At 41.9% G+C, this 26636-nt stretch overlaps 1 protein-coding gene across 11 annotated transcripts in view; it reads left to right on the top strand.

Moving 5' to 3' along the window:
- Positions 1 to 5157: 5157 nt before the first annotated feature.
- The window catches only part of LOC108702512 (SRC kinase signaling inhibitor 1), an 84937-nt gene continuing 63458 nt past the window's right edge, over positions 5158 to 26636 (top strand). For 4 of the 11 annotated variants that reach the window (XM_041577985.1, XM_041577984.1, XM_041577979.1 and 1 more), the window contains exon 1: positions 23497 to 24221. The gene's annotated coding sequence lies outside the window, so the exon portion shown is untranslated. Of the gene's footprint in view, positions 5417 to 23495; positions 24222 to 26636 lie in introns of those variants that run through there. The other 7 variants (XM_041577980.1, XM_041577981.1, XM_041577982.1 and 4 more) reach the window with 7 other exon arrangements.

The following is a 26636-nucleotide window of genomic DNA, read 5'->3' as shown; positions in this document are numbered from 1 at the left end:
TATAAAATATATGTGGATTTTACGTTTATGATGTAACCATAACTGTGACATCATCCAATTAGAGTGCTGCTTCACTCTTTCATATTAGAGGGAGCAGCCAACCAGTGGCGTAACTAGATATTACTGGGCCCCACAGCAAATTATTTTTCAGGCCCCCAAAATGTATAGAGGTTGACTAGTTTTACCAATATATATTGAACCTGTATAGGAATTAGGGTATCATGGGGCCCCTATACCTCCTGGGCCCCCCTGCAGCAACAGTGTCTGCTTCCTCTATAGCAGGGATCCCCAACCATTTGAACCTGTGAGCAACATTCAGATGTTAAATGGATAGCTAGCATGAAAAATGTATTTGGGGTGCCAAATAAGTGCTGTGATTGGCCATTTGGTAACCCCTAGGTGGACTTTCAACCTACTTGAGGCTCTGTTTGGCAGAATCTGTTGTTTTTATGCTACAAAAACTTACCTCCAAGCCAGTAATTCAAAAATAAGATATTGGTTTGAGGCTACTGGGAGCAACATCCAAGGGGCTGGAGAGCAACATGGTGCTCATGAGCTACTGGTTGGAGATCACTGCTCTATAATTAGACCCTTGCAGCCAACCACTATGTTACTTTTACTTTGTGTTTTAGGTCAATTAAAATTAGTGATGCTCCAGCTGCAGATTTTACTGAATTTCAGCACTATTTATTAGATATGTATACGGAAGAACCCTGAGTTAGTTGAACCAGATCCGAACCTTAAATTTCATCCGACTTCAGGATTCAGCTCTGGAAATGAAACAAGCAAGTCTGTTGTGTTGTATTTGGGAGATATGAAAGCCGACAAGGTGTGAGACAGAATATACCCCTCGTTTTGTTCGGGTGCCCGAAAGCACAAGAACATTTGAAGCAGCAACAAAGAAAATGAAATGTGAAACGATTAACCCCATTGTGTTTCCATTTATCAGACCAACGCAATTATAAGGTTCCTTATTACACGGAATATGTTCAATCTTGGCAGTAACTTAATTGCTGGAATATGGAGGTTAGGGAACAAAATGAATGTTCCATTTCTCTTATGTGCCCTCAATTTTCTCAGCTTGTGAGTGTGGAATTGCAGGTTTGCTGGTAGAGGGGGGTTACAGACATAGAACTCATTTTATTATGCAAATATACGCAAGAGCCGGACTGGGATAGTTGGAAATTAGCTAGACCTTCTTGCTGTAGATGTGACAAAGCATGAGACTTGGATGTTTCCAAATGCAGTTTGTATTTCTTATGCTACTATTTCTCATGTAAATGGAAATGCACACCCTTGAAATGCAGATAAAGGCACCAGGTCTCAGCATTGCTCCCCAGGCTCAATCAGCACATGCACAGTAGGACCCCAGATATTGTGCATAATCACCAATAATTGAGTCCTGCAGAGTCTGCTCCACCTCCAGATTTATCCGGGAAGTGTCCAATGGCCAAACAGCGGAGGATCTTTTTAAAGGCACATTTTTAACTTACCATAAAGGCACCCAAAGGCCACCCCTACCTAAAGTTGCCACCCTAGGCATGTACCCAGTGCCTCAAAATGCTCTTCTTATATAAATGCTTATATAAATGATAACAATTATGAGAATAAATGTGTGGTTTGAACTAGTTTCCCCTTAAAATATTAGAAACTTTATTATTGTCACAGAGATGTGGAGAGTCTGCCGCAGTCTGTCCTGAAACAGGACTGAAATAAATCATATACTTGATATAACCACATAATCCCTGGGACATCAGGGGAAATAACTCACCTTGGCAAGTGTTCTTTTTAATAACTGTACAGTATAATCATCTTCACAGTGCTGCGTGCCTTTATAATTAGAATTCTGTCTGTAGCAGCCACTTACTGACTCAATGATATTTATTTAATGAAACTCTGGCTTTGCACGCTTCTACTGGGTTGGAAGTAGCTACGGTCAGTGTGGTACTAACGCTCTTCTCAGTTTCTTCTTCTTAGATAATAGGCATCATCCATTGTTAAAACAGGTAAATGTTTACGAGCTTGGTGTTCTATGATTGGGCTGTAACAGGTGTCAAATCTGCTCCAGGTCTTGTAATCCATAGCAACCTACCTGTGGGTCTGATGGGCATCATCAAACATCTGATTAGTTGCTCTGGATGACTAGAACTGCAATAAAAGAGTAAAACGGTTTTACAACACTCTTCATTCAACTGGATATTGCCAAAGTGGTTCTGTAGTGGGGGGGCAGCCAGAGTTACAATGAAGGTGAGATTTTGATTTCAGGGCTACCCTTTGGAATGGGTGAACATGGCATCCACGCATGGCCATATGGAAGGAGGTGCAGACCTGGCAGAAGTGCCCACTTACCCCTAAAGTGTTCAGATGCTCACTTATGTTTCAGTATATTTCTCACTACTCCTCATTCCCCACACATGAGTTCTCTTCTAATTTTCTAGCCAAAAAACAGCTGCATCCCATCTCTGGGAAAGAGCTTGTAGCCAACAGCCCAGTTCTCCAAAAAAAAACCAAAGCTATTCTTCCTACACCAGTTTCATAGCAGCACTTTAATCTCTGCTTTCTGTATGTAGCATGTGGCTTGGTCGGGTCGGTTACCCGCTGGTTACCCACAAAAAAGCAGGTACCCTGTGGAATGAGGGTAGGATTTTAAGGTACGGGTGCAGATACGGATCTGCGGGTTGCGGGTCAGGTTGCGGGTCTCATCTAAATTTCTTATCTTATTTTATATTGTCTATATTTTAGCCCTTTTAAAATTTAACAAAACTTGTTTCTGTCCCCGCCTACTTTTGATGATGCCAATTCCGGTTTGCAGCAAATAACTTCCTGTTTGATGGTGGTCCGCGGGTTGTGGTCGGGTTGCTGATAAGGCAGTTGCGGGTCCAGGTCAGGTAGTGGATCAAAGTGGGTAAATTTTTGGGTTGCGGTTCGGGTTGTGGGCTGTAGGTTACAGGTTTGGGTCGGGTCTGGGTCTTAGAAATTGGTTCCATGCAGGGTTCTAGCTTGGTTATGTATGGAGATATGGAACCAGGAAGTCCTCAACTTTTAATCTAGTTTCCTAAATCATGTTTGAGTAATCCTCTTCCCTTAACTTTGTTTTTGGTACCAATGTGTATCAGCAATGGGGTTTCATCCGCCCCAACTAATATCCTGTCTGCTGACTCCACTTCATTCTAAACCCTAGCTCATCCTTTATATATTATTATGGGAAGCTCTGGAATGAAGGGTGCAAAATAGATTTTTGCCTCCTTCATCTCAAGTAGAAGTTTTTTTTATCCTTGTATTCTCAATTCCTGTGTGACTGCACCCCACCAAGGATTCAGGTGGTTCATAAGTAACATTTAGTTTGTGTATTAGTTGTGTTCCTCAAACCTCAGCTTTTTCCACACTCCTCTCTCCATTCTGTAGTTGTGTTTCTCTCAAGTGGAGAAGTGGATATAGTCAGGTACCTGGCATTGATACAGATTCCTGATTTGGGCTTTTATTGCCCAGAAGTGATCATTGTGCATATGCTTGGAGGCATAGAAATCTAATTTACAGCTGCTCCTTGAGCTTCAGCTGCCAGGTGCATCTTCTCTCCTCTCTCTCAGGGGCTCCACAGTCACTTCTAGCTTCATGACCATATAAATGGCATTTTCCTTCATACGATACAGTCCCTTGTTTTCTGCTGTTTCTTAAAAATCATTGCAAAAATCTAAATTTAAAGGCTAAAATCGCACTAGAAGAAATTGCGGATTTATTTTTTGTTTTAGGAAAAGGGTTCATAAAGCCTGTGTTTGTATCTATTTATCCATATAAAGGCACGAGGCCACAGGCAGAATACTTGGGGACATGCAACAATGGGTCAGGTTATAAGGAACATCACTAAACTGATAAGATCATTGAGCACCACTTAAAAGCATAATATACTTTACAGGATACTTGTGGCTCTTTTATTATATAAAGTAACAGAACTCTTCTAATTTTTGGTTAACAAAGAAAGAGCTTTATTGTAATAGGTGCTGTTTCCCTTTAAGGGCTGTTGGCTGTAGGGAACCCAATGGGGCAGATTTACTAAAGGTTGAAGTGGCTGTCGCTAGCGAAAATTCGCCAGAAATCCAATCCTCAGCGACATCGCCAATTCACTAACAGGCACAGACAACAAATCACTAGACAAAGAGACCGTCGCTAGCGTTTGCTTGCTATCTATCCCCATGCAACTTTTCGCTCAGTCGAATGGTCTTTGCTCCGCAAATTCACTAAAGAGCGGATTTTACTGAACGTTACTTTCACCAGAGTTGACTTCGCCACCTCAGACCAGACGAACTGCTAAAATGAAGCTAAATCCTCAATCTTCTGTCACTTACATCATATCCTGTCTGCCAAAAATGCATTAAAGTTGAAAAAACGCTGGCGACTTTTCCTTTTTTTAAGCGGGATTGCCTGCAAAAGTCCTAACTTTTTGGGTTAACATTTTTCCAGGACATTTGAGGGCCATGGAACATTCATTTTACAGTGGGCTTATGTGAAGGGCATTATATTAACTCTTTGTCTTGGACATTTGTAATAAAAAGTGGCCACTTTAAGCATTTGCACCAATGTCTCTAATAAAGACGTCCATACACCTTTAATGTACCCGCCCTATTCAAATTGACCTAAGCGTAAGATCACTAGCGACCTTTTGCTAGGCACAAACGAACGCTAGCGCATCTTCACTATGAAATGCTCGCACTGAAGAAGTATCGCTAGCAAAAAGTCGCCAGCGTTTGCATTTTAGCGAATTAACGTAGTGGTAACTAATTTCAACCTGGCGAAGTGTGCGCCGCGGTCGCTGGTGACAATTCACCCTTTAATAAATCTGCCCCAATGTTCCTATGAGGCTTTAGTTGCCCTTTCTATGATGATTTTACACTTTGCAGAGAAGCAGTAACATGATCTAATCTGTTGTGATCAGTCCATTGAAGAAACCAGTCTTTGTTTCCATAAACAAGAAATATAATAAGGATGTTCAGCAAGAAACAATCTGCTACAAGCTAAATGCGCCCTCCTGTCTCTCCAATGCCCCTTCTAAAGGGCTGCTGCTGGTTGGTGAATGTGCCAGGCAAGGGGATTGGGGTGAATGAGCTCTTTCTTCTCCTTGTGCAAATCCCAATACATTCCAGAGCCGGGACTATAGAGTCCTGAAATGAGAATTGAAACTAGATGTGAATGGATGAGATGTTTCCTTTTCTTGTTCCGCTTGTCCTTCGTGGCACCTGGCGCCATGCCCTCCTCATGTGACTGCCGGCAGCAGAGACAGCACCAGAGGCATCACCAGGACGATGGAATTTATAGACAGACGAGACGTAAGAGATAACAAATCTCTTCAAACGGAAATGATAACGGTTTGCAGGCTGTGATATCTTTTCCTCCTGTCATAAAAGAGATAACGTTTAAAAGGGTAAGTGCTGCAATTTCCCGTTTTGTTATGTCTTTTAATTTCAAACCCTGATTGGATTTGCATTATAATACTGGAGTGGCCAAGACTTGGAGAAGAGGTGGTTGGGGGGCTGTGCTCATATGAAATAATTATGTTAGTAAGGGGTTATTATGTTCAGGAGCAGTGACATAAACAACATGTTGCTCACCAACTCCTTGGATGTTGCTTTCGTGGCCTCAAAGCAAGTGCTTATTTTAGAATTAATGGCTTGGAGTCAAATTTTAATTGCATAAAAATGAGATGTACTGCCAAGTAGAGCCTTCTGTAGGCTATCAATCCACATAGGGGCTACTAAATAGCCAATCACAAACCTTATTTGGCACCCCCTGGGACCTTTTCATTCTTGTATTGCTCTTTTTTAAATTTGAATGTGGCTCACGGGAAAGAAAGGATGGCGACCCTTGTCCTAGAGCAATATTTGTCAGATTATTGCTGTTTTATATTTGGTAAGCCCCCCCTTTACCTAATAACAAGGTTACAGATATATGAAGAAAATTGTTATATAAGCCAATTAGTAACTGTTCCAGGAATATTTTGGTCAAGGCTTACTTTTTCACCTGAAATCACAACTTAGTTGACCTTTAGACTTCCAGGACTTGAAGACTACAAATACTGAATTAAACTGAAAGTTATACCCACTGTTGGTGGCTGATGACTGTAGATGTAGATGGAATCTACTGATGCTAGTTATTATGGGAAACTGATGACCGTAGATGAGATGGAGAGTATTGGCACCATTTATTATGGGAATGAGGGCTGTAAATAAACACGTAGGTGGAAACTGTTGGCACTAGTTATTATGGGGGACTGATGGCTCTAGATGAGGTAGAGACTATTGGCACAAGTTATTATGGGAGACTGATGGGTGTAAATTAGATGGAGTCTGCTGGCACTAGTTATTATGTGTGATTGATGACTGTATACAGTATGTAGGTATAGGCTATTGGAACTAGTTATTATGGGAGAAGATGGCTATAGTTATAGGTGAAGACTATTGATACTAGTTATTATGGGAGACTGATGGCTCTAGATGAGCTGGAGACTATTAGCTCTAGTATGGGATATTGATGACTGTAGATGAGGTATAAACTACTGGCACTAGTTATATGGAAGACTGATAGGTGTATATGTAGATATATGCCATTGATGCTAGTTATTATGGGAGAAGTTGGCTATAGATATAGGTGAAGACTATTGGAATCTGTTGACACTAGTTATTATGGGAGACTGATGGCTCTAGATGAGGTGGAGGCTATTGGCACTAGTTATTATGGGAGAAGATGACTATAGACATAGGTGAATGGATATGGATATAGGTGAAAATTGTTGATGCTAGTTATTATGGAACACTGATGGCTATAGGTGAGGTGGAAACTATTGGCACTAGTTATTATGGAAGAAGATGACTATAGATATAGGTGAAGACTATTGATTCTAGTTTTTATGGGAGACTGATGGCTCTAGATGAGATGGAGACTATTGGCACTAGTAATTATGGGAGGAGATAGATATAGATATAGGTGAAGACTATTGATGCTAGTTATTATGGGAGACTGATGGCTGTAGGTACAACTGGATATGCCCTGTTGTACTTGTAGACATATAGTAGTACAGATGTTCTCACACACACTGATTGTTGTCCATGCTATTTAAGATTAGTGCCATAGCATATTGAATGAAATGAACAATGTCATTTGGTAAGAACTGTTCATTTAAACTGCAAGAGTTGCCTGTCTGTCTGCGTTCCCTAATAATTTATGAACTTCCACCGTTCCATTGGAAGTCATTTGTACCGCAGTGAGCTGCTTCATCTTATCTCATCTGCGCATAAAACTATTTTATGAAGCCGCCATTAATCAGAGAGACAAATATAAGTAGCTCTTTCCATGGATGCGAACAACAAAGGGAATAGAAAACATCTGTTTATCATGGCACGAATAAATACACTATGCCATGTATCAGGAAGACTATACTGGCAGGTGATATGCTGCAGAAGAAAAAGCTCATACTGTGATGTAACCCCATAATGTATATGGAGAAAGTCTCAAATATATAGTGCCTAAGAGAAATGAACAGATAGCTGGAAAAAGGAGCCAATATAAGATCTGCTGGTTCCGCCATGTTTTTAAATGAGAAGAGTTATGCCCAGTTGAGCCACTCAAGTGGTGGTCTATTAAGTGCTATTACAATGGTGTCCTAATGAAAAATGAAAGACTCCTGCATGCATGGTCACATCTGTTATCTACCCAAGTTGTGCCAAAACACACCCATGATCCACCCAAGCTTTACCCAACGCAAACCAAGCCTCACCCTTTTGTGACCATTGACTCTTGATTTGCATCTCATAGAGGCCCCATTTGCCATGGGGCCCCTTCTGCAGTACTTGATGTCTGCCCTTGGTCTATCATCCCTACATGACTTGTCAGCTTCTGCAGAATCAACCCTAGCCTTTTCCATTGGTGGTGGCAGTTATATTGACATATAAGGACACACAGCGAGTGCAGTGTTGGACTGGGGTGTTTGGGCGGGAGGGGAGGGGAGCACCCACATTCCCAGCAAGAATTTGGCTTGGGTCCAGGCGACATTTTCCCACAAGGAGGTGGCAAAAAGATGCTCCTGGTAACTTTAAGAACTAAATTTCCGGTAATTACACTGGAAATTTGGCTATTCTAGTGCAGATAACACAATTGCATTGTAGCACCCCCCTGGGTGGGTGGTGAGGGGTCAACAGGGCCCAAGGGAGCCTGAGTTCACCGTGTTTTTTCCTGGTGTCCCTCCAGCCCAGTCCAACCATGAGCACCATTGACCCCCAATATCTTTTCTGAAGATGTTAAGTGTGAGACTTCCTGAATAATGTGTTGCTTTTGGCGTTTAGCAAACAATGCAGATAATGGAGTTAAAGCTTTATTGCAAAAGAACAAAATAAAACCAGTTGCCCTGCAGGCTGGAGAATAGCTGATTTGCATTTATAATGGGCCCTTCAATATAAACAGCACCCATTCCACGCAGCCACCTTCCTGTACCAGTCACATCCCTCTCGCCACTTCTTTACTGTCTCCCCCAGCAGTGCAATCAAACCCATTCATGCTCATTTACTCCGCTCTCAGCATTTGCCTATTTAGCAATGTGCATTGGGTGACAGCTGGGTATTAAGTAAAACTTATTAGCTTCCTAGAGAAAGAAGCTCAAGCTGCATTTTCCCTATTGCTTTTCAAATAATTCTGCACGACTGCACTCGCTTATCATATTCCGAAGCAAATGCAGCAAAATATCTGAGCCGAGAGCGGGCTCGGCCATTTTTGTGCCATTGCAAAGCATTAGGGCACCGTTCCGAGGGCTCTATGTCAGCGGGTTATCGTTGCCAGCCTCATCATGAAACCACTTGTCATTCATTAGCAAAACAATGAGGCATAAAATCAAATGGTTGCTAATTGGCAGCCCGCAGGATTGATCCTTGTTGTGCCCTACCCTTTTATTGTTCCCCTTTATCATGGCTGTATTTGTTTTCTCATTTTCCAAAGATCTAATTAGTCTGTACAAGTACCGAGAAACCAATTATTTAGGAAGTTCTGCAATGTCATTTTCGGCAGTGTCCTATTTAAACAAATAATCTTGTTTCTACTTTTTTTGTTCTTTTCATTTCACTGTATTAGCAGTTTAACAGTCTTAATATGGTGAATGAGGTGGGTGTAGGGTTGCCACCTGTGGTGTTCATGCAAATGGCCTGTAGATGTCACTGTGCTCGTAGTTGTACTGTGCATACTTCCTGGTAGCTTAAAATGAAAGTGAAAGTTACTGTTGTGTAATACCTGCATGACTCTGCTAATAAAGCACTGTTATACTTCTACTCATTCTCGGCTACCCAAAACATAACACCACCTTTTCTGTTTGGGGAAAACGGGCAGGGGGTGGGCGGACACCGTTAACGGCGGGGTGGTGATGTTGGGGGTGGGGCTGATGTCATTGGGGCGGAACTGATGACATACCTGTTAGCAATTGGCTGATTGTCATGTCATTACCTTCAATGTCCTGTCCGGATTTCCTAATTTGGAAAAACCAGGCTGTCCAGATGAAATCTGGACAGGTGGCAACCCTAGGTGGGCAGTATTGGATTGTTTCAACTGATTGGCCCTCGCGATATGCAGCCTCAATCCAATGGCAAAATCAAACCAGCTCAACCGATATCTGCCTAATTTTCATCCAGGCAGGGCTGTTGGCTGGCACCATAAATGGGCCAATTGGCAGCTGACTTGGTCCAGAATGCATCTTTTATTAGTCCATGTATGGCCATCTTAACAGAAGCCCTCCTGGCTGTCTTGGTGGCCGATGGATAGAACAGCAAAAGCTTAAGTTCCTGATGTAGAAAGTGTCAGTTGAGCAGACAAGCACCAGGAGACCCTTCCTGCATCAGTAACCATGACAGAATAGCAGGAGGCACTCCGCGAAGAGCACTCAGAGCAAACTTATGAATGTGGTTATATATTAACACAGTACAAGTTAATTTGCCTTTCTGGCTTGGATAAGTGGCACAGTATACTTTTCATTTCTCCCGCTATCTAAAAAAAATGCCCTGACCCGTTTACATAGCTTATAACCTGCTTCATGGCTTTCTGTGCCTTGGAAACTCTATCTCAAATTAATTCCCCTCTTTTTGATATTTACAGCACAAATTATGGGGGGGGCTTTTAAAAATGGTAATTGCCGGGTAATTAGCAAGGTGTGTGCCTTTTAACACAGGGACAATTTATCAGCTCAGCCTCGGAAAATTCTGGCTGAGAAAACCTGCATAGATTTTGATCCAAAAATAAATGTCAAATATGCAGATGTGTTGTCCCTACGTGTGTTCCCAATTGGCCTTTGCCCTGCTGCTGCTTCTTTTCTCTGTCCTTATAAATAGCAGGGCGCTGACTATGGCCACTGACCCTGGGCTTGCTGTGAACTGTGATTAGGGTTTCCACCTTTTCTGGAAAAACATACCGGCCTTCCTATATTCTTGCCAGGTTTTCCTATTAATGACATTGGCATTAAGCATCATTTTTACCGGCCAGGCCAGGTGGCTACCCTAACTGTGATTGATTGGAGAAGATGCTTAAATCTTGGCCTTCATGGCAGAAAGTGACAGTTTATTGTACCAATTTAGCTATTGGTGTCTCTAAGCTGTAGCTCTTTTTGGACTTTCCTTACAATATATTTCACTCCATACTTTAAACTGCTGGACACAACCCAGAAACTGGCAGTTTAAAGTGCCGTTCAGCAAAATGTTGATGGCTGCAGGCCGGGTAGCCATGTGACAGCACAACCGAATGGCATACGTTCTTTATTTTATTCCTGGTCAGTCGATTTTCCTTCTGCACATATCCAGCCTCACAGGTTTATGCCACACAGAGTTCTGGCTACAACATTAAATATTCCTAAAATTGAAAGCAAAACCATGCTACGTACTAGGGTCCTCATTGGCCTTTTTAGGGAGGAATGTGATGCCACATGACATGAGGCCTGGACTGAGAATCCAAATAGGCCCTGGCATTTCAGGTACACAAAGGCCCACTCAGCCCACACAGAGGCCCAAACAGCCCCCACCAGCCCACCAAATACTGACTTTCTAGGGGACCTTATAGCAGCCCCTCTGGTATTTGCCAGAACCCACAGATTGCCAGTCCGGGCCTGCATGACTTGAGTTGAAGGTAATACCACACTGACAAGGAAGAAAAAGGCCAAGGTACCAATACTATACCAATACCAATAGAGGTATGGAACCTGTTATTCAGAATGCTCGGGACCTGGGATTTTCCGGATCTTTCCGTTATTTGGGTCTTCATACCTTAAATTTACTAGAAAATCATGTAAACATTAAATAAACTCAATAGGCTGTTTTTGCTTCCAATAAGGATTAATTATATCTTAGTTGGGATCAAGTACAAGCGACTGTTTTATTATTACACAGAAAAAGGAAATCATTTTTAAAAAATGTGATTATTTGGAAAAAATGGAGTCTATGGGAGACGGCCATCATTCTGAGCTTACTGGATATCAGGTTTCTGGATAAGGGATCCTATACCTGTACTATAATGGATTTTTTCTTGTCCTTTTGACTTTGTTCTTTGCTTTTTTGGATTTATATTATCCCCTGCCTTCAGCCTCTCTTGTGCCCTGATCGCCCACGATTATATTTGCTCCTACAGCTCCTCTCTCCTTATTATTATTCTCCTTTTTTCTCACCACTTTCATCACTGTCAATCTCATTGTTTTTATATGCATGTCATTCCCAATATTGCTGATAGCACTTTTCTCCCAAGTCCTGGCATTTTATTCTTACACTAAATGCCATTCATTTCCCGGCTTATTGATTGCTGAATTGTAACCCGCCGTAGATTCGCTCATCTCTCCTCCGACTCAATATGAAAGTTCAATTCCACATAAAATAGGTTTTCAGCAGCGCCCCTAGCTCCCTCCATTCGGCTCCAAGGCAGCAGACTGTGAACAGGGGATATTACAGGGAAAAACAGACTCAGGCTTTATCTGCAAACACTCAGGATTCAGAGGAGGTCACCACTAGAGTTGATTTTTGTGCAAGTATGCAGTAGTAGATTGCTCCTAAATCCATAAACCGACACTAAATTCTCCAGCTGTCACTGTTACCTTAAAATTGTTTGGCACAAACTGGTGTCCCAGCTGTCACCCCGGAGATGGCGTTTTTATTGCCATGTCAGAGTTAATTGCCTTCTTCCTTTGCTTTTTGATGTAGGTGTATCTCCCCAGGTATTCCGGGATCATTTTCTCTCTTTTTCTGCTCCTCTGGCATCACATATTTACTCTGCAGATTCTTTCCATCTGGGGAAACAGCAGTGGCATAACTATATGTTACTGGGCCCCACAGCAAATTAATTTTAGGGCCCCCAACATATCCAGAGGTTTTCCTGTTTTATCAATATTTATTGAAATTGTATATGAACTAGAGCCTCATGGGGCCCCTATACCTCCTGGGCCCCCCTGCAGCCGCAGGGTCTGCTTCCTCTATAGTTACACCCCTGGGAAACAGGTTAAAATGTCAGAGTTGTCTGTAAATAAACACCTTTCGCATGAAACAGTAAATATTAGGAATTGCCCAATCATTACGGATTTAGTTAAAGTGGTCTTGTTGCCATGTGCCCCCCTCCAATTGAATTTGAACTGAATATTTAAAAAACTGATACTGTGCGTCTCCGTTGAGTCAATGTTCTTTGGCAACGAAAAAAAAAAGTGATATTTTATTACCAGGGTGCTTTTTAGTTGCAGCAATGAGGGGATTCTGTGTGTTCACAATAAACTTCATAGTCTTCATAGTGTAAAGCCAGTAATGAAATGAAACAATATATATATATAGTGAATAAAGTAGCCCCTCTTGTAAAATATAAGGATATTATAAGTTACCGAGGAGTTTCATGACCATATAAAAGTACGAGGCCGAAGGCCGAGTGTTTTTATACAGGTCATGGAACTCCGAGGTAACTTCTAATATCCTCATATTTTACAACTGGGGGTACTTTATTTATTATAATACACAAATTTCAATGAGTCATGTGACAGAAATGACATCAGAACTCACCGTTTATAACTGATGACATCAGAACTCACCGTTTATAAGGATATAATTTACAGGATATTCATGGCTTTTGTGTATTATATATATAATATTTTAGGGAGAACTTAAATAAAATAGGAGTGGTAAGTAAACTCTTGCTTTTGACTGCATAAAATCCGCAGCTAACTACAGGAGCCGCGCTGTTGGTTATCTTGTATGTGCACTGAATCTATAGATTGAGAAATGTTCTGAATGGAAAAGAAATTTGAGTTTTAAGCCTTTATGAGTGATATGGTCTATTCACATTAGTCACTGTCCAGTCTCTGGCCTCTACCATTATTGAGAGCAGCGGTTCAGTGTAATCGATGTAGTGGGAATCTATGTAGGACACAACTTTCCTGTCCAAGTCTTACTAACAATGTCATTGTCCTGTCCTCACTTGACATTTATCGGCAATGGCACTTTTAGAATTTTTTAGGATCTTTTCTTTGGCATTGCCAAGTCTTAATTTGACAACAATTTGACAATACTAACCACTGATATACGTAGGATGCATTGGGGTTTTTATATATACTGTATATATATATACAATTCAAGTGCAGCTGAAAGCTTGCTCCATCCATCTTTTCCAGTCTTCTCTGCCCTTTCACCCCTCCCTGACACCCATTCTGACTTAGTCCATTTAGCCAAGCTCACACTCCTTTCACCATTTAATCATCATTTCATCTATCATTGGAAGGTGAAACTCTTGTCCTTGCTTGTTCCTCAACACTCATTTAACCCTGCAACAAAATACCCAGTAAAGAGTTTTGCTTCATGAGAAAGAACATTATCCACATTATTGCTGCCTTTGGCTCCTGTGACGACAACCTGAAACCCCAACACCCTTTGGCCTATTTTTCGAATACATTTTTTAATTGAATACTTTCCTTTCCTTTGACAAATAATTATGTCCATTTCTACATCATGTATTCATTTAATACTCCGTGAAATTGAAGTATTTCTTTTAGGATCCATGCCCTAACACAGTGATTCCCAACCAGTAGCTTGTGAGCAACATGTTGATTTACAACCCCTTGGATTTTGCTTTCAGGGTCCTCAAAGCAGGTGCTTATTTTTGAATTCCAAGCTTGAAAGCAAGTTTTAATTGAATAAAAACCAAGTATAGTGCCATGTAGAGTCTCCTGTAGGCTGCCAGTCCACATAGGGGCTACCAAATAGCCAATCACAGTCCGTATTTGGCACCCCCAAGGGACTTTTTTATGTTTGTGTTGCTCCCCAACTCTTTTTACATTTGAATGTTGCTCACAGGTAAAAAAGGTTGGGGACCCCTGCACAGAATCCTTTGCATATATAATAATAAATAAAAATCTGAAATCTTATTATGGTAGTGGGATCAAGTCATTGACTAATAGGCATCGAGGAAATATTCACAGTCCTCAGCTAGAATTCTAAATACACACTGTTAATATTCTAGCAGTTCCCCGGCACATTGATGAGCAGTTTAATTAACATCAGCAGGTAGGGGTTAGGGAGGAAGGGAGCTAAATTAGATCTATGTGGTGCTCATACTTTTGATATAATAATATATGAGATGAGTGACGTACAGTATGGTTCTGGTGCTGTACACCTATTAATCAATTAGTCAATCAATTGGAGTCTGCTTAGACCGAATGGGTGATATTTAATTTTCCCCTCCACCCCTTGCCTTGCAGCATTGATCAGAGTGCCGGAAACCAAGCAGAAATAAAGCCTCTCCTAATTGCCGTCTTTTCAGAGGAGAGAGAACAGGGCTTTTTGTATTCAGAAACAGCTGCTGTTTGGTTGGCACAATTCTCCCATATGATTCCGTCTGTACAAATCCACTGTTTTATTCCCAGATAAACTCTCAGCAACTCTGATATATTATTCCGAATAATTAGGTAAAGACTGAGGTTCAGTTGAACCAAATAAAACTGAGGAATTTATTGATTGGTTCAGGGACGTATTTATATATAGGGACCCAAGGGCCCGTGCCTATGGTTGCAGTTTAGGGTGCAGCCTTCGGGTGCCTATACAGTAGATTCAGTTTTTTGTAAAGAAAATAATGTATTGGTATCAGTCCAGGTTTAATGTGCCTTTACAGAACTGAGTGGAAAACACATTATGAGTATGAGTCTTCCATATTGCTCTTTTCTTAAAGGGATACTGTCATGGGAAAAAACATTTTTTCCAAAATGAATCAGTTAATAGCGCTGCTCCAGCAGAATTCTGCAATGAAATCCATTTCTCAAAAGAGCAAACAGATTTTTTTATATTCAATTTTGAAATCTGACATGGGGCTAGACATTTTGTCAATTTCCCAGCTGCCCCCGGTCATGTGACTTGTGCCTGCACTTCAGGAGAGAAATGCTTTCTGGCAGGCTGCTGTTTTTCCTTCTCAATGTAACTGAATATGTCTCAGTGGGACATGGGTTTTTACTATTGAGTGTTGTTCTTAGATCTACCAGGCAGCTGTTATCTTGTGTTAGGGAGCTGCTATCTGGTTACCTTCCCATTGTTCTGTTGTTTGGCTGCTGGGGAGGAAAAGGGAGGGGGTGATATCAGTCCAACTTGCAGTACAGCAGTAAAGAGTGATTGAAGTTTATCAGAGCACAAGTCACATGTCTTGGGGCAGCTGGGAAATTGACAATGTGTCTAGCCCCATGTCAGATTTCAAAATTGAATATAAAAAAATCTGTTTGCTCTTTTGAGAAATGGATTTCAGTGCAGAATTCTGCTGGAGCAGCACTATTAACTGATTCATTTTGAAAAAAAAAATTTTTTCTCATGACAGTATCCCTTTAAGAGGCGGATTTGAACTAAACACCGTTATCTATATGAGACAAAATAAACGTTTATAGAGAATCCTATAGCTGAAAGTACGAACAATTGCAACACCGTCTCATGTGTGTAACCGGCATTGTGCAGAGTAGCAGGTCCGGCCTGGGATTCAAGTAATCCACGTGTTTTTTTACTTTCTGCCCATTTCTAAAAACACTTTGTAGCATGTTATGGACACAGGGAGTGGCACGAAAGAGACTGATGCCAACAAGCCGTTATATAGTACAGAACAGAGCATAGTAAAGTGGCAGTGCCATAATGAGGAATCATGAGAAGTAACCGTGTAAGTGCTGATCTTTCATCATTCCATCAATAGGGAACCCTCCTGTGTGATAGTCTGTTATTTCCTTGTCATGTTTAAGGTGCACATGTGGATCAATAACATTGTATTAGGATGTAAACAGCACTATTTTATAGGAACCAGACGCCAATAAATAGCTTGTTTTACTGTTATGGTCTCTACACTCCCACCTTGTTCGCATGGATCCCTTCTACAAACATTGGATGAACCCAGCCCAGGGCTTTGCTTAGTGGTACAAATCATTGTAGGGTTATTACGGGAAATCAGTTCCATTCCACGTTACTAGTTAGCTATTTGTATAAATTGATAGCCATGATTGTGGCCATGTCCTTGCACTGGAGGAGGTATTGTCCATATGACAGCGCCATCTAATAGCTTTGGCTTTGGTATAGGTTAGGTTGTGTTATTTCCATAAACCAAACACTGCTAGATCGTATTGGATCAGCCCAATTTGGTGCAGCGTATGAGTGGGCCCAGATCAACTCATGCGGTTCCCTTCCAAACAGGCAGATCTTTAACCAGCTCATGTATGGGCACCTCAACTGCAGCTTGACGTTGCTGAGATCTATTACTGAATGTGGCAAAGTTGCTCTTTTGATAAGAACCTATTAGAATTATGGAAGCACATTTCGGAGATTGAGTAGTCGCCTAATAATTAAATCTCTCTTTTGCATAGACACGCAAAAGGCAAACGTGCAATGAAATGCAATATTTTGAACGTCGACGCAATGTAATCTTTTTTTCTAATCACCCACCCTTCAGAACTGCACTATTTTGGAACCAGGAGACCCAAATCCATGTAATTCCCAGGCCAGAGTCCTACTGTTGTTATTTGGACAGATTATCCAGTGTCGGACTGGCCCACCGGGATACCAAGAAAAATACCGCTGGGCTCAGGTGTCAGTGGGCCCTTTTGCTTTTAAACATTTGGCCAATCTCTTGGTCATTCCCTATTTCTTTATGGGAACAAATGCTTAATAATGGAAGAATATAATAAGTAGATGTAAAAGACTAGGAGAATTGAGTTGAGTGAGGAGAAGAGGAGTCATTTGGAAAGTAGGCCTGTGGTCTACAGTGGTCTATGGTTTTCTGGTGGGCTCCTGGCATCCCAGTCCAACACTGAAGTAATCTACTTCAATACTTATACATTTATAAGAGATACTGATCAATATGTGCTCATAATAAATTATATGAATCTATGATGCATTATTAAAGGGAAACTAATACCCCCTTTTTGCACGAGTTTGTTTAGAAACATTGCCAAAAACATATCCAATTCCTCAAATTGATGAGATCGCTTGCCAGTCTGCCTGAATCCAAGAACTATTTCCCAGCCTCCCCTTAGGCTCACAGTGTATGTCAACCCCTTTCTCAACGTGTTCCATTGTGAAGTGATGGATTCTGTAAACGGCCTCTGGAACTTATCAGCTCATTATAAGGACATGGCAAAGGAAGTAGCAGTAGAAAACAAATACAGGTATAGGATCTGTTATCCAGAATGCTTGGGACCTGCAGTTGTCTTGATAAGGGATCTTTTTATAATTTGGATCAATATTCCTGGGGAGGACCACTCTGCTCTATGTGCCAGAATTTAAATCGGGGCAGCACTGCTAGTTGGGACTCTATGGGCAGCCCTTAGTGATGCTACAGTTGTGCCTCGTCCTGGGAACTTGAACTTGTACCCATTACATTTAGGGGCAGATTTATCCAAGGACTTGTTCTGCTGTGCGGTCACCTAAAATTTACTGATTCTAAAGAAATTGTCACCTGAGGTTTTGATGGGTCTTTTTTGGAATTAGGGTGCTTTTGCAGAATGCCACAAGCCTTGTATTTGGCACAATACCTCCCCACCCTAATGTTTCTTTAGTCATATCCTCAGCAAATAAATAGTGTGAGCCCGTTCCATTCCATTGCTAAGTGTTACAGGAGAACTCGTTCTGTTGGCACCTCGTAACCCTGTTTATTTTCTCCCCTCCCGAGTGTGTTCTGTACAAAAGGAACTCAACTGTGGAATAAATACAGGGGACCTGACAGCCCCGATTTGCCATTTCCCCTCTGTTTCTGCAAAGTATTAGATTTACCTTATTAAACCTTTTTATATTCAGTATTTACCTGCCTGTCACACTAAACGACATCCCTCACTGTGTAACGACCGTGGCCAACTCTGCTGGGAAGCGGTGCCATAAATCTGCCTCCTGGGCAACCCTTCCCTTCAGGCTGCTCTGCCCTCACTTCTCCCAATTTCATCTTTTCGCCTTTCACGAGCATTTCCAGTCTTTGCTCAGTGAGCTGATGAGACACGACACAAAAGCAGCAGGAACCTGGCCATGTCTGTAGTGCAATTGCCGCTCTGCCCCAGAAACCATGTTACCTCCTCCCCAAATAGTTTTAATACATCATGTCTTGGAACATGAGCTTTGGGCCTCAGTGATGTCTTGGCACAAAACTTCACCCGACACTAGGGTGGCACCTTTTCTGGAAAAAAATACCGGCATTCCTATATACAGTATTTATCTTTTTTCCCTATTAATAACTTTCATTTTTACTGGCTAGGCCAATAATATACGAGCCAAGGCAACCCTACCCGACACGGCGTGCCAACCTGGGGTATGGAAACGGCAAGATCCTTTGCTCTTTTGATCTACTTTTGTGCAGATGTTAATTACGGGTCTTGTGCCCCTGTAATGCCCCAAACGTATTTACATGGCGGTCGGCTTTTTTTTTTTTTTTTTAAACAGTGGCACAGACTGCGCCGAAAGAAACGTGGTACCCTAGAAGGGGGCCCTGTGGAAAGTGTAGCCTAGGGGCCTCACATGTCCTTAACCCACCACTGCATGTACAGGTGCATTGTTGCTTCCCATCGAATTTGTCCATCAATCTCTGAAAGTCATTGTCATTCAAAGGGAAAAACATGAGGCTTAGTTGAAGAAAATATGGTTAAGTATGAAGGCACAGCTGTGAATGTAACTATACAGGTATGGGATCAGTTATCCGGAAATCCATTATTCAAAAAGCTCAGAATTACGAAAAGGCCTTCCCTTCCAATTTTCCTTTATCCGTTTCTTTTTCTCTGTAAAAATAATCACTAGCTTGTACTAGAGTCCTGCGCGGGTCCATTTTTTTGAAACCCATGCCCACAACCCGTAATTTGACCCGCATGTTTCCACTACCCAACACGCAATAGGCCAACTAACCTTCCGACCCGGGGACAAGCAAAACCGGAAGTTACGTCACATTTACCCAGAAGTGCCGTCACTCCGGTGCCGAATCTTCCCCAAAAAAATGTAAAAACTGGAAGAACCACAAGGGTGGGTTGGAGGGATCAAGCCCGCACCTTTGTTGGGTACCTGCGGGCTGCCTGCACGGCCAAATAATAAGGGACTTTGTGCCTGAAACATGACCACTTTGCGGGTATTCCGGGGGTACCCCGAGCCGATGCAGAACACTTGCTTGTACTTGATCCAAAAATTAATTAACCCTTATTGGAAGCAAAAACAGCCTATTGAGTTTATTTAATATTTACAAGATTTTCTAGTAGATTTAAGGTATGAAGATCCAACTTACGGAAAGATCCATTATCCGGAAAACCCAAGGTTCCTGATCCATTTCTGGCTACAGGTCCCGTACCTGTATATGTATGACCTCAACAATGCGTTGTGCAGAAGGCCTAAGGAAATAAATATGGCAGCTATTTTGCAAAGAAGAAAGGTTCTGACAATTAAAGTTCCCCTGCAATTATTTTCTTTCGACTCATTAAGGGAAAATAAATGGAGCTTATTTTTAACTAGCAATTATCTTTCCTATTAAAAGCAATCAAAGAATAGAGCGACAGAATGCTAAAAAGCTCTCGTTTTTCATACGGATGGCTGCAAATCACAAACGCTCTCCGTTGAAACACACGACTTTTGTTGTATTTTGCTTACCCTTTATTTGTTTGCTTACGTCAGTGTAAAACCTGATCTTTGCCTGGGGCTAAGGGGTGGTTCACCTTTAAGTTTACTTTCAGTATGTTATAAAATTGCTAAATCTAAGCAGTTTTTCACTTGGTCTTCGTTATTTATTTGTTTTAGTTTTCAGATTATTTGCCTTCGGCTGACTCTTTCCGGCTTTCAAATGGGGGGTCACTGACCCCATCTAAAAAAACAAATGCTTTTAAAGCTACACATTTATTGTGATTGCTGCTTTTTATCATTTCCTATTTATATTCCAGTCTCTTATGCAAATCAATGCATGGTTGCTAGGGCAGTGTGGACGCTAGCAACCAGATGGCTGAAATTCCAAACTGGAGAGCTGCTGAATAAAAAGCTAAATAACTCAAAAACCGCAAATATTAAAAAATGAAAACCATTTCTCATTAATTGTGCTTTCTGTGGCTCTGTCGATTGCAGGTACAATCACTATGCAGCACTGTATTTGCTATTTAATGTATGTGATATAAGTAAAGCAGAAGAATACTGGAATATATTTTTATATTTAGGCATAGTTTATACCATACCTGCCCCAGTTCAATAATTTTACACTGTAAATGAGAATTATTCCCCCCAAAGTTTTTTTTGCCAGTTTTAACCCTGCTTATAGGACAATATTAGTGAGCAGAGAAGAATCTTCTGATGTGTCTGTGGTCAGTTCTGAGCAGAGCAACATCACCAGACGTTTCTTTTCTCAGCAACTTAATTTTCTGCCGTCGTGTCTTCGTATTGGTGCATTGGTTATGATGGGTGCAAATTATAGTAGGCCTGAGGATATGCTGGAATTCTGAATTTTGCCAGTTTTAACCCTACTTATAGGACAATATTACTGAGCAGAGAAGAATCTTCTGATGTGTCTGTGGTCAGTTCTGAGCAGAGCAACATCACGAGACGTTTCTTTTCTCAGTAACTTAATTTTCTGCAGACGTGTCTTCGCATTGGTGCATTGGTTATGATGGGTGCAAATTATAGTAGGCCTGGGGATATGCTGGAATTCTGCATTTGCCCTTTTGGGGGCTACACAGACATATCAGTTACCTGCAACTACATTGCCTATAAATTTGTAATAGTGGCCCAGTCTCTAGCTGGTGATTTACTGATTTATCTGATTTATCTGTAGCTATGAGAGTGGGAGAGATAAGAGCCCTTTCTGGGAACAACTAAAGCCATTGAACTTTTAATATACTCGGTGAAATCTGAAGAACCCCCTCCTGTGGGTATGCAGGAGAATCCATTTATACTCCTGATGTGTGTTGGCTCACGTAGGAGCCTCCAGATGCGTCTCGGTGGATTTGCACCTCTCCAGCGTTGCATCATGCGCCGTTACCTGCGACAGCTGCTTGAGCAGAGATACCACTTACTCAGTGCTGGTTAATTAAGGCCGCTCCTCGGGGGCATCTCATTCACCTCTCGCTTTGAAATCTCCGAACACCCTCAATCCTTCTTTCTCTTATCTAAGCACTTTCTTGCTATGAGTGTCCTGCTGTTCTATCTTCATTCCTCTCATCTCAGTGAAGTCAAGAACTGAACCTTCTTCTTCCATCAAGGGAAATTCCCGGTATCTGGAAGTCGTAAAAGATCCCGTCACTGCTTTCAGTTAGGGCTCGTACCCATCCTCGTTGGATCTAGTCTGCAAATCTGGCCTTGGAGAATAGAAGGTAAGTATATTACACTGGACTGTGGCGTGTCCTTCGATCGCTTGGGGATTCTTGACGTTATTTTCCTGCAATTGCAGATTTCGCCAGTCTCTTCGGTCGTAGTGGATTCGCAGTGTCGGTAGATTTATAAACATTGGGGACTAGGTCTGAACATGGAGTGGTGGAAGGGCCTTTAGCTCTGCAGTCATATGGCTGTTGTAGCTCAGCACTTTTTAGGCTTCGAGATGTGCCAAGTGCCATTAGGGGTCATTTACTAAGCAGAATGCAGTGTGCAAAGTGCTAAAAAAAGGTCGATTGTGGAGAAGGCACATAGGCATCCTACCTTCCGCCCACAATTTATGTGTCATTCTGATTTGCAAGTAACGGAGCAGCAGGAGGTACAGTCCTTACCTTATAAGCTTACCTGATAAGCTTTAATCTCCTCGCCTACCTGCCTTCAAAACACATCAGTTAATAGTGCTGCTCCAGCAGACTTCTGCACTGAAATCCATTTCTCAAAAGAGCAAACAGATTTTTTTTATATTCAATTTTGAAATCTGACATGGGGCTAGACATATTGTCAGTTTCCCAGCTGCCCCCAATCATGTGACGTGTGCCTGCACTTTAGGATGGAACTACTTTCTGGCAGGCTGTTATTTCTCCTACTTAATGTAACTGAATCAGTCTCAGTGGCACAAGTCACATGACTGGGCACAGCTGGGAAACTGGCAAAATGTCTAGCCTCATGTCAGATTTTAAAATTGAATATAAAAAGAAGGCAGGCAGCAAGGACAGCACTCCATTGCGCCCCCTCAGGCCACTCAGATTTATGGTTTGGGACTCGGTGCAGAGAGCAGCCCCAGGGTATAATAGCCCCTATTGTGCCTTCCTCTAAATTGTGCACCAACTGACTGGGGAGATATCTCCACCCTGTGCGTGGCAGTAATACGAGAGTCTGATGGCAACGGACATGAGCCGAAGAAATCATGCAAACGCCATTTTAACTCACACATAATTGCATTTGTTTCGACACTTTTGAATTTAAGATGAAAGACGCTGCATTATTGGTAAAAAAAAAGCAGTTTTAAGTGCAGAGTTCCCTGGCGCCTGGACTAAATCACACTAGTGATGTGCAGGTCAGGAAAAAGTCAACAACCAACCCTAACCAGCAAAATCTTTACCCACGCCTGATCGGAACCCGCAAAATGTTGCCATTGATGGACCCGCACCCACATCTTTTTCTATGTACACTATTATGTCTGTTGTATGCCTCTGGTTCCAAGACAGGGAATCTTCAGGAGCAGAGAAGGAGCCATCCCCTAACCCACAACAGTCACCCAAATGTCAATCTAACTCCACCCAAATCTTTGGGTTTCAGGTCAACCTGCACAATCACTGCACCCACATTGACAATATTCATTACAGCAACGTGGTGCAAATTTGTACCCCCTTTTTGGCCATGATCCCCATGTCTGGGTCCTTAAAACCCAGAATAAATATTGGAACATTGATGGCAGCCACTTCCAGCAAGTCCCATGTGGCCCCGCAGCTAAAATGTCCCTGGAAAGGATTTTTCAGACATTGGCAACTCCAAAGCCTGTCTTTAATAATTAATAGAGCAGCTCTATGCAGGCAGGAAAATTTCCTCTCAGCTTCCAGGCAGGCGAGACGCTATGAGAGTGCTACTGAACCCTTCCCTGGCTGCTGTCTGGCAACCAAGGGGTTACCTGCGGTGTAAGGTATACTAGAGGCACATGCAGCCGGCTCTCCCTCTTTATTCCTGTGTCAGCGTGCCTGATGGGTCCCTGTGAAACAGATACTGCAGTATGAGGATGAGTACGATGCAGCATGGAATATGGAACCATGCTCTGGGCTTCTAGCTTTATCCATAGGCAGTGTGTGTAAGTGTGTGTAAGTGTGTGGGGTTGGGCTTCTGATGAATTGCACATTGCTCTGCACACTGGCATTACACTGCTTCCCACATCTCTAGCCCAAAGCACTCGCTTCCCCTTCATTGCTGCCTGTGTAGTATTATAAATACACTATTATTCTTCCTCCTGCCTTGGCTTTCATCCGTTTTTCACGCTCGGCTTGGCATTGGCTCACTCGTGGGTCCATCAGGGGTCTGGCTGCCTCATAAAGATTTACGGAACTGCAGCAGCCAACTGGGCTGGAGGCTCCGCTCCTGAAATTTCCTATTTTTTATGATTGGAACTGCAAATATACACGGATACGTCTTCTTCCACCGATACTGCGGCTTCTGGATCAGCCAGGTGATTCCACATTCACTGCCAAGTTAAACATTGACAGTTAAAGGCAATCAGAAGCAGTCCAGCTGCAGGGGGGCAATGGGTTGTGGACTAAAAGGAGCCTGTGTTCAGTTGGAATGACAGAAGAATAATAGGTTCTGACCCGCCTTACTTTCCTCTAGGTGCAGGTAAGATCCCCCAGGAGAGGAGGCCATGTAATTCACTGCAACCTATTTCTGTGCTTCTGTGTTTTCTCCAGTCTGTGCTTTGCAATAGGAACCAATGAATTTTCTTACAAGGAGATATGCTCACTTATTATAATTTATTTCTAGAGTGCTGCCATATTCTACAGCTGTACATATCACAGGGTAGGGAGCCACAAGAGACACAGAGACAAACTGGAATTGAGAGAGAGGAATCCTGGACCTGCCCATTCCATGTTTCGGTTTAGGCAAAATCCCAACACTTTTTCTTGGGCTAAAACTGTATTCTGGTGAACCAAAATGTCAATGTAGATCTCTGAATAACTTGATAAGCAATATTCATGTTCTTAGCTGATGATATATTGTTCATTTGTTACCCAGCCTAGATGTTTGCATTGGAAATGATGATCTATCCCTGGCCACTATCAAAGGGTTTTGTGTTGATCCTGTGCAGCTCTCCAGGAAAATGAATGAGAGCACTGAGCAATGATCAATATTTATTTTTCCAGCTAGCCGGAGATTCAATATGGAATATAATTGTACAGATACATTTTGTCATCCTAGCTTGGGTTAAAGTAACTGCAGTGCTATGCAGATTGAGGCCTCCAGAGGCCAGAGATGCAACCTGCTTGTCTGGTGACCCTTGTATAGGACCAGTGAAGCTGAACTAATGCCCCAAGAAAGAAAAAAAGGCAATGGCGTGAAAAAATATCTATGTTAACAATGATCAATGTCAAACATGGCAGTTGTTAACTAGACTTTAATTATATTTGAACGATTACAGCTTATAATACTTATAATAGTTATTTAATCACATGTAGCAGTCTAGCTAAAGGTCCCCAAACTGTGTAAAGGCAAGGCTGGTGGGGGTGCAGGAGATGTTTGAAGACAAGACTTATTGAATGTCCTGAATCTTCTATATACAGTATCTGTTACCTTAGATTAGAACAAGTTGTTGTAGAATGACCAAGAGTGGAGTCAAAAAGCCTGACGTAGGAGTAGGAAACCACTAGATGCTCTGGTCATCAGACTTCTTATATAACTTGGCCACTTTAAGCATTTCTTCATCCAGGTCAAAGGAGGTCCCCAGTGCAATACAAATTTTATTGGTCCTGTCTTCCCCATGTAGCAGTCTAGCTAAAGGTCCCCAAACTGTACAATGGCAGGGGGTAGTGGGGGTGGAGGAGACTTTTCAAAAGAAGATTTATTGGATGTCCTACATACTCCTGGAACTACTAAAGGGAGCCAGTTAAGACCATCTGTATGTATCTGTAACCTAATTACAAGTTGATGTAGAATAACCAAATGTGGAGCCACAAAGTCTGACGTAGGAACTTGAAGATGTGTGAAACCAGCAGACACTCTGTTTATTAGAATTCTTATGTCTTCATCCAAAGTACAGAGACGGGAGGAACAGATCAAAGGAGGTTCCCAATACAATACAATATTATTGGACCTGTCTTTTTAATGTGTCAGAAACACAACATTTCGCTAAAGCCCTATGTAGACCCCAGTGGTACTGCTCCGTCCAAACAACGGATAGTTGCTCCCTTCATTAAATAGCACGTGACCTAAGAAGACTTTCTGCAATCTGAATGTGTTTACAGTTCTCAATTCCTAGACACAGATCTGTTACGTGGCTGGATAGCAGAGCTTACAGTAGGGAGCTACTTGGCAAATAATGTATTGTTATAGAAAAGGCCAAGCAAGGACACTGGAAGTGATATATCAAAATGTCAAGGCGAGATTAGAAAAGTACCAGGCCCTTTACCTGGACCATTATTTTGCTGAATGCAAAAGTGGCTATCCATTAAGCCACCAGACCACTTGAAATCAATTCAGTCTCAGCCATGTCAACCAACAAGCTGTAGACAAGGTATATCTGCTGAGATTTAGGAATAACAGGGTCCAAGGAGCATTAATACTTATGGAGACAGTGGCAGGTATTATATATTGAATTAATTTTGAGAAGTAGGAAGAATTAGAGGGATGAATTGTAGGAAGCGGAATTATGACTTATAAGGATATACAGTATGTAGCAATAAGCCGTGTTATAGAGGGTATGTAGAGCTACATGTGGAGTTATAGGGATACTCAACTAATGTAATACCCCTCAAGGGACAATCTGCCTCTGCCAATTCCAATGGTAGCACCAGCAACTCTCCAAAGCCTACTGTAATCTGTTTGTACAACTTATTGGCCAAGAAGTTAGTTGGCCATCCACCAAGTGCAAAGCAATAACACAAACTACCCATGGTTCAAAGGAGCATAGGGCAAGGAGGTCTGTGTGTGGGTGACGCTAGGGGGAATGTAGGGCGACTTGCAGACTGAAAAAAAATATTTACTTACCAAATCTTGTTGAGCTGTAACATTGGCATCTCTGGAATTTTAATGGAACAG

This window comes from Xenopus laevis, chromosome 9_10S (assembly GCF_017654675.1).
Source record: "Xenopus laevis strain J_2021 chromosome 9_10S, Xenopus_laevis_v10.1, whole genome shotgun sequence".
NCBI classification, from domain to species: Eukaryota; Metazoa; Chordata; class Amphibia; order Anura; family Pipidae; genus Xenopus; species Xenopus laevis.
Note: the sequence above shows the minus strand (reverse complement) of the source record. Positions and strands in the feature narration are given on the sequence as shown.